Source organism: Numida meleagris, chromosome 1, assembly GCF_002078875.1.
Source record: "Numida meleagris isolate 19003 breed g44 Domestic line chromosome 1, NumMel1.0, whole genome shotgun sequence".
Lineage (NCBI taxonomy): Eukaryota > Metazoa > Chordata > Aves > Galliformes > Numididae > Numida > Numida meleagris.
This window is the reverse complement of record NC_034409.1, coordinates 27159016-27166036: the sequence shown is the minus strand read 5'-3', so window position 1 is coordinate 27166036 and position 7021 is coordinate 27159016. Positions and strand designations below refer to the sequence as shown.

The 7021-nt window shown below is 46.1% G+C and overlaps 1 long non-coding RNA gene across 2 annotated transcripts; it reads right to left on the bottom strand.

The window, feature by feature from the left end:
• LOC110392646 lies at nt 786-7015 on the bottom strand. Of its 2 annotated transcripts, XR_002434532.1 has the most exons (5): nt 6367-7015; nt 5452-5578; nt 2786-2920; nt 2395-2454; nt 786-1376 (listed from the first exon to the last, which is right to left on the bottom strand). It is a non-coding gene; the product is annotated as an uncharacterized LOC110392646 (long non-coding RNA). The 2 variants fall into 2 exon arrangements; XR_002434531.1 differs by having other exon boundaries at nt 5452-7015.

The following is a 7021-nucleotide window of genomic DNA, read 5'->3' as shown; positions in this document are numbered from 1 at the left end:
GTCATGGGCAAGGTTGCCACCCATGAGATCAGGCTGCCCCATCCAACCTGGTCTGGAAGGCCTCCATGGATGGGGCATCCACGGCCTCTCTGGGCAGTCTGTGCCAGTGCCTCAGCACCCTCAGAGTAAAGAATTTCCTCCTAATATCTAATCTAATTCTCCTCTCTTCCGGTTTAAAACTATTCCCCCTTGTCCTATCACTATCTACCTGTGTAAAAAGTCGGTCTTCCTCCCTTTATCAAGAAAGATAAATTCCCATAGGAACCAATGCAGACACCTCAAGACTAGTCAGGAGATTGAGAACAGCATTAAAGCCTTGCCTCATTCCCCCCAACTTCAGGAACTTCACAGAGACATGTTGGTTAAAAGCACAGTCACCTGGATGTCCTGCAGTCAGTGCATCTGGAGATGGTTCAGTCTACCCAAGTTCTGACGAGGCTCCTAAATTAGATGTTTTATTCAAACATTTTAAGATACATGGAAAGTTCCCTAGGGAATTTACACGGTGCCCACAAAAACAAAGTTTGGGAAAGCAACCAGCTGCTCTCAGAAGAGTACACACCACAGAGCAGGTGAAGGTCAGGTTTATCATCAGAACAAACTGATAAGTACTGTGCATGAATAGTTCTGGTAAAGAGAAGGCTGATGTTTGGAAACAGCCTCCCAGAGGCTGAAGGGGGAATTAGCAACTTGTCCAGCATTAAGTTACGCCTGAATGAGTTAATTTCAGAAGTTATGTATAAAAAAAATGACCTGGAAGAGCAAACATTTGGACAGGCAGATAGGAAAAAAAAAAACCTCTTCCAATCTTTGCGCTATTGTTGTTGTTTTATTTGAATTTTTTATCACTGAAAACAAACAGAACTGATCCTTTATAATTGCATGAAAAGAGATGTCTTACAAAACTGTATGTGTTTTGGCAAACAACGAATGGAAGGTGCACTGCTTTGTCATTGTTCACCTGCATCACACAGAGACAAGAGGAAGGACAGCAAAATCTGTTTCCTGGGATCAGAACTGCTCAGGAGTACAACAACCAAGAACAGCTATAGGAATGAGTTTCTGAGCTACTCTTTGGTAGCTAGGCAGCATATTCCAGCAAACCATGTGGAAGGCTTGTGCTGTCTGAGGCAAGGGAGGGCCACTCTCCTAAGCAAGAGGCAAGAACATTGCAGGATATTTTTCAGAAGGAATTGAAATGCTTCCAGTAGTCACTTGTATATACAGCACGGGCAGTGGTGTAGGCAGCTGATGAGCAGCCTGGGCCAGGCCACAGTTATTTCACTTCATGCTTGTTGCAGTAATGGAAAATCATTGCTTGTGGACCAACCCCACACGCAAGCCTGAAGAGGTTGGACAAGCAGTTAGAAGTTTGCCTGCAGAAACAAACAAGGATTATTGATTGCAGGTGTGCGCCTCCAAACGAGGCAGCGGAACACAGCCAAGTACCTGGCAAACACCTAGAAAGGGACATGGGACTGTGAGCATGGAGGGGTTTGGCTCAAGCACTGGCAAAAACTAAATTTGGAGTATTGTCTCTTGTTATTTAATTCTCAATAGTTTTCAGTGGCATGAGACTCTGTGCACACTGCAAGAAAATAACGGGGCAGAAATTGAAAAATATTTGATTTCTCTGCAAATACCACAGAATATTGGCTAACTGCTTGGGTCAACAGGGTTGCAATGTAAGGAAAACATGTTTGCTAAGGGGAACAAGCTGTTTACTCCTGATTGGTGTGCTGCAAGATAAGGGAAAGGCTGTGTCACAGTCCTCTAGTTCTTTCCAACTCTGATAATTTGAAAACAATTTTGAGGATTGGAAGTCATTAGGAATTTTTGGTTTAAACTTGAATGTGGATCGAAAAAATAATTAAAAAATACTTCATTTTAAAATTGCTGATTTTTCTCAGCAATACTGAGCAGTAGCTCATATTAGGAAACCCAACATTTTGCAAAACAGGCTGAGAAACCAAGTGAAGCAAGATGAAAAAGTGACAACATTTAAGGCCTTAAGAAGCATGAAACACTTGCTTTTACAACACAGTTTTACAACAGCGCAATGTTCATTGCCCCAAATTGTTGTTTCCCTAAAACATCACAAGAAACAATAAGCTAGAAACAAATCTAGCATCCCATTACCATTGGTTTGTTTGGTTGGTTTTTAATTTGTTCACCCTTATTCTAGCAAAATGTTTGCAAGAGCTGTAAGTTTGACGAGGAGTCTTATCACAGGAGCACAGTTGCTCTGTAATGCTGGTATGGTTAGGACTAATGTTTGTGGTCAGTTGCTACTGACAGTCATGACGCAAGTTCAGAAGGCTACATTTAGACATGAAATTAATAATGGCATATGTACCAGAGAAGTTAAGGATGCATTGTTTCCTCATTACTTACCAGGAAAAATTCTTCATGAGGTTCAAGAAAGTTTTGCATGAATAAGTCACAGTGAAGGATCTGCCTCAAAAAAAGGAGGTAAGTATCAGTAAAAATGGCTCAAATCAGACAGAAGTTTTGGACCAGAAATTCATCTGAATCCCCTTGCCTTAGAAAGTCAGGGTACTGTGTAACCGAAGATGTGCTCAACTGTGTAAAACATACAGTGTCTGGTAAAGTGTATACGTATTGTACTGTAGAAATTGTTAACTTAATGATTATAAATTTGAAAGAGCATGATCCATCTTTCTCTTACGTACAAAGTCCAACATATGCCTCTTGCACTGCTACATACAACATAAACACCACCAAGACTGTGAGAGCATGCTATCTGTGTCCATTAGCCACCCACCTGATTTGCATGGTCACGCCTCTAAGCAGGCAGACTTGCTAAATCCTTCCACTCACCACAGATAATTGAATTTCCTTCCTGATTGCTTTCTTTTCCCTTCCAAATGTTTTCTGCATGTCCGCATACGCAGTGCTGCTGGAATTAGGGAAAAGACCGTGGAGTGCTTTTACGTTACTTTATAGTACTGGACTTCAGCCAGCTGCGAGCACCAGGAACCTTCAGCGCCTGCAGTGCTTCAGCTGAGGCCAAAACTCCCTCAGTCTCTAATAATAGCTGCTACAACAGTTATCCTGCCGTCACAGTTAATTTTATTCTGGACTTAGAGTTCTTAGATGTTTGACCACAACTGGTCAGGCTTCCAAAATATAAATAAGAAGGCGAGAGGTAAATGAAAGGACTGAAAGGACCTCCAACCTGGATACCGTACAGCTTTTGCTGTAATGTAATACTCCTGAAATACTATAGCAGGAACTGTTTAGCCCTGGAACATGCATTCCAGCATTCAAAGGGAAGCTCTCGCCTTTTCCTCTCTATATTTTTGTTTGACGTTTGTACCCTACTGTTGCACATTACAAATGCACGCTACTTGCAATCACTAGCTCAGAAATTTCATCAATCACTCTCTAAGAACTGACTGGCCACATACTGTATGCATGCCTGGAAGCAGATGTGTATATCTGAGCACCTGTGCAGTGACAAGAGCTCTCCCTTCCAAGTCCTAGCCTTTTTTCCCCAGATGCAAGTTCAGGTGCCCCAGCTATGCGGAGGGAAAGAATGAGTTAGGCCTTTGCCTTCAAAATCAAGTAAGTCACAAACAAGTACACCGCTGCAGCAACTGTGGCCAGAACAGGGGGAGTTTGTGGCTATAATTTGTTATGGGTAGATTTATTTTGGGCAGTGAGGCTGCACATCAATCTCGAGAACATTAATTTGGAGCATTAAGTGTTCCAGGGTGAGGACTGTGGCACTGCTAACAGGTTCACACTCTTTCAGTACACAGACGCTAGAAGTACAGTTAAACAAATTAAACTGTTTGAGTATTTGGCCAGGAATGCCCTCAGCATGACCTGTGTTCCAGCTTTGTGCTCTTTTCTTGGTTCTGAGATTTTTATGATTGCAATTAAGTTGATTATGCAATACAAGACCACCCGTACAAGTCTGGGACTCTCTTTTGTGTCCTAAGAGAGACATCTTCAAAGGAACAGCAAAAAGGAAGAAAAAAAAATCCAAGGGATTTTGTTTGCAAAGGTAGCAGAGCCATTATGTCAAAAGAAGAGGAAAACACACCTACATGAATCAAGGTTCCACACAATCCCTTGAATTCCTGTCTCCTTCCCTTCATTTCTGACTTATATGGGTGTTAACAGAGTATGCCTGGCTATGCCTCTAATTGTTTGTTATATGGTGATGATTTGTATGTGTCCAGAATAAACTCTGGCAATCAAACACTAAGCCCTAAATACTGTCTCAGTCATATACGTATGCCCCTCAGCTGGGCTTAAGCTTTTCTGAGGTCTTTGTTCAGGTCTTCTTTGTTACACGTTTCCGAGGTCCACTGTCAGAGTTAAGTTGCCTGTACTCAAGCCATCTCTGCCATGGTGCTGCTGAGCGGCCTCGGATCAGATTGCTGTGTGGGAAATAACTGTACAAAGCAGGGTCTGCTTCCTTTCACTCGAGAGCTGCACTCAGGCTGAAGTGCTTGCCTGAGCTGTTACTGACATGCCTCTGCCTGGCCATACACCTGCTGGTCCAGAGCCAGGCAGATCTCAATCCTCCTCATTACTGTGGGCTTGTCTGATGACAACCACACTGGTGGCTGGTCCTGGTTATTGTCACTGAAACCAGTTCTGACCCTGACTTGTTGGCTTCCCTTTCCAGCCTGACCTCAGGCCAGATTATCACTGTGGTCACTGGGATCGCCTGTCAGCCTGTACTCGTAGCTGACACCCCTGACAACCATGGACCTGATTTGCTCTTCTTGTCTGGGTTCTGTGGGACTTCACGAGCCCAGCAGCAAGGTCACAACCACTCTTTGGCTCCCTGTATACCTTGTCTTTCGGGGCTGCTTGCCCCTGCTGCCTCGTGGAACGCTTCTCTCCACGGGATGACCTCACTTAATGCTGGAGCTCTTGGTGCCACTGTTACGGTGTGTCCCTCACTACCAGCTGCTCCAGCATAAGCCAGACAATAGGTATACAGATCTCTGGCAACATGTGACTCTCTTATTATCCAAAGATGTTTGTGGGCTCTAGGCCCACTGGCACCTAGAGCTTCTGCCAGTGTGATAAATCAGGGTAGTGGGCAAACAGTCAACAATCAAGACAAAGAGTCTGTTCTATCAGAGTGAAACTGTGCAAAACTAAGCAGTGATATGCAACCCCTGTTGTGAGATTGCACTAAACTGTCTGTCAGATATCCAGGGAATCTCGGTAACCTGGAGACAGTGGGTATCAGAATACACAGTCACAAGCAAAAGTCAGATGCAAAGTGGTTACAAATTCATAGCCGTGGATTTTTTTGATTGCCTTTTGTAACTCATTTTGGTTATGTGAGTCTAGTAACACCTCGTGCATCAGCAGTGGCTTTATCCCACATGAACCAGGACCTTCTCTCCCACCCCGGGGGTTTTATCTCATCTGTTCTGGTCAAACCACCTTAAAACTTACTTCTCCTCCTTGACTCTTCCAACTCCACCCGTTACTGCTGTCACTGTTGCAGCTGCCGCCTACAGGACACCTGGACTACCACCTGCACATGGCACTGCTCTGCACTATTGCTCAGACTCCATCGCACCTGCAAGGAGCACAGTGTTCAGCCTCATCCTTGTTGGCAGCTGGAGACAGCATTGTGTGGGACCAAGGCACCAGCATGAAGGCAACCATTTCACTTCAGTCTGGGCCAAAAGGTCAGCCTGTACCTGTGAGAATAACCTACAAATCAAAGGGCAAGCACACAGGAAGCTGTCAGGGCACGGCTGACCTTACTGAAATGGTATTGGCATCTTGCATCTAAAATACACCCACCATTCAAGTTTTCTTGGCTGCTATCAGGAACTATTGCTTATTCAGCTTATTCTAATACAGAGTGTTGTGTACCCACAGGTGCAGCTACGCCTTCCGGATTTAATTAAACCTCCTCCACCTATCTACCTGGAAGGCTGTCTTTTTCTCTCCCATTTCAGAGGCACCATCTTGAAGGAGAAAAATGGGTGCCTCTGAGACACTTTGCTGCTGTCCTCCACACAGGCAGAATGTACTTGTTTTTTTTCTCCTTTTCAATAGGATTTTAAGAGAAGCGGGGTGAGCAGCCCTTCCAGCAGCGTGCCCCTCCCATGCCCACAGGGAACTGTTGACCACGGGCTCGTGCTGCACAGCGCCCACAAACATCACAACTAGCAGAAACCATTTTCCAGAAATGGACCATTGGTTAGCACATGCTCACTCAAAAATAAACAGCTTGCTAAGCCCCGTTTCCTTTACTTTCCATGTAGCATTTATGGAGAATCATGATGAAAGTTATCCTTCCGGAAGCCGTAGCGTAAACACGCTTTGTATGCAAAGGAATTCAAATAATGCAATCACCATTGCATCTTATGCAACTCTCCAGCACGTTCTGCAAAACCACCTTCCGCTCCTCAGACGCTGCAGTGCTGTTACAGTCACCGTCCAGAGAACAGAACGTGGCTAAGAAGTAAAACCACACGGGCTCACAGTGGGAATCTAAACTGCAAGGTGCAACTGTGCTTGTGACACGTGGCCGCGACTCCGGAGCGGGGAACACGCAGAAAATGGAGAATTCTTTTCCGCAATTTCCAAAAAAGGTTTTCTTCCCCGATTTTCAGGAGTCCCACTTCTGACGATATATATGCACACACATACTTGTCGTTTCGCGTGGAAGAACCGCTGTGCTGCGGTAAGCTGCGCTGCACGTTGCGCGGAAGGCACGCCCGCCAGCCGCACTCCGGACAGCGCAGCGCTGAGGAGAGCCGCCCCTCACGCGGCCGCGCGCGGCTCCTTTGTCTGCCGGGCCGGGCCGGGCCGGGCCCCGCCCGCGCGGCCTCACACGACCCCGTCCACCGCCCCTCCCTCGCTCGCTCGCTCTCCGCCTCTACTTCGCTCCGGCTCTCGGCCGTGCCTGCAGGGGGGCGGAGACCTATTTTTAGGCGCCCTCGGGAGGCCTCGCCGCTGAGACCCGCCGCGCTTCGCGAGGCCGCAGCCGGCCCGTCCCCCGCCCGGA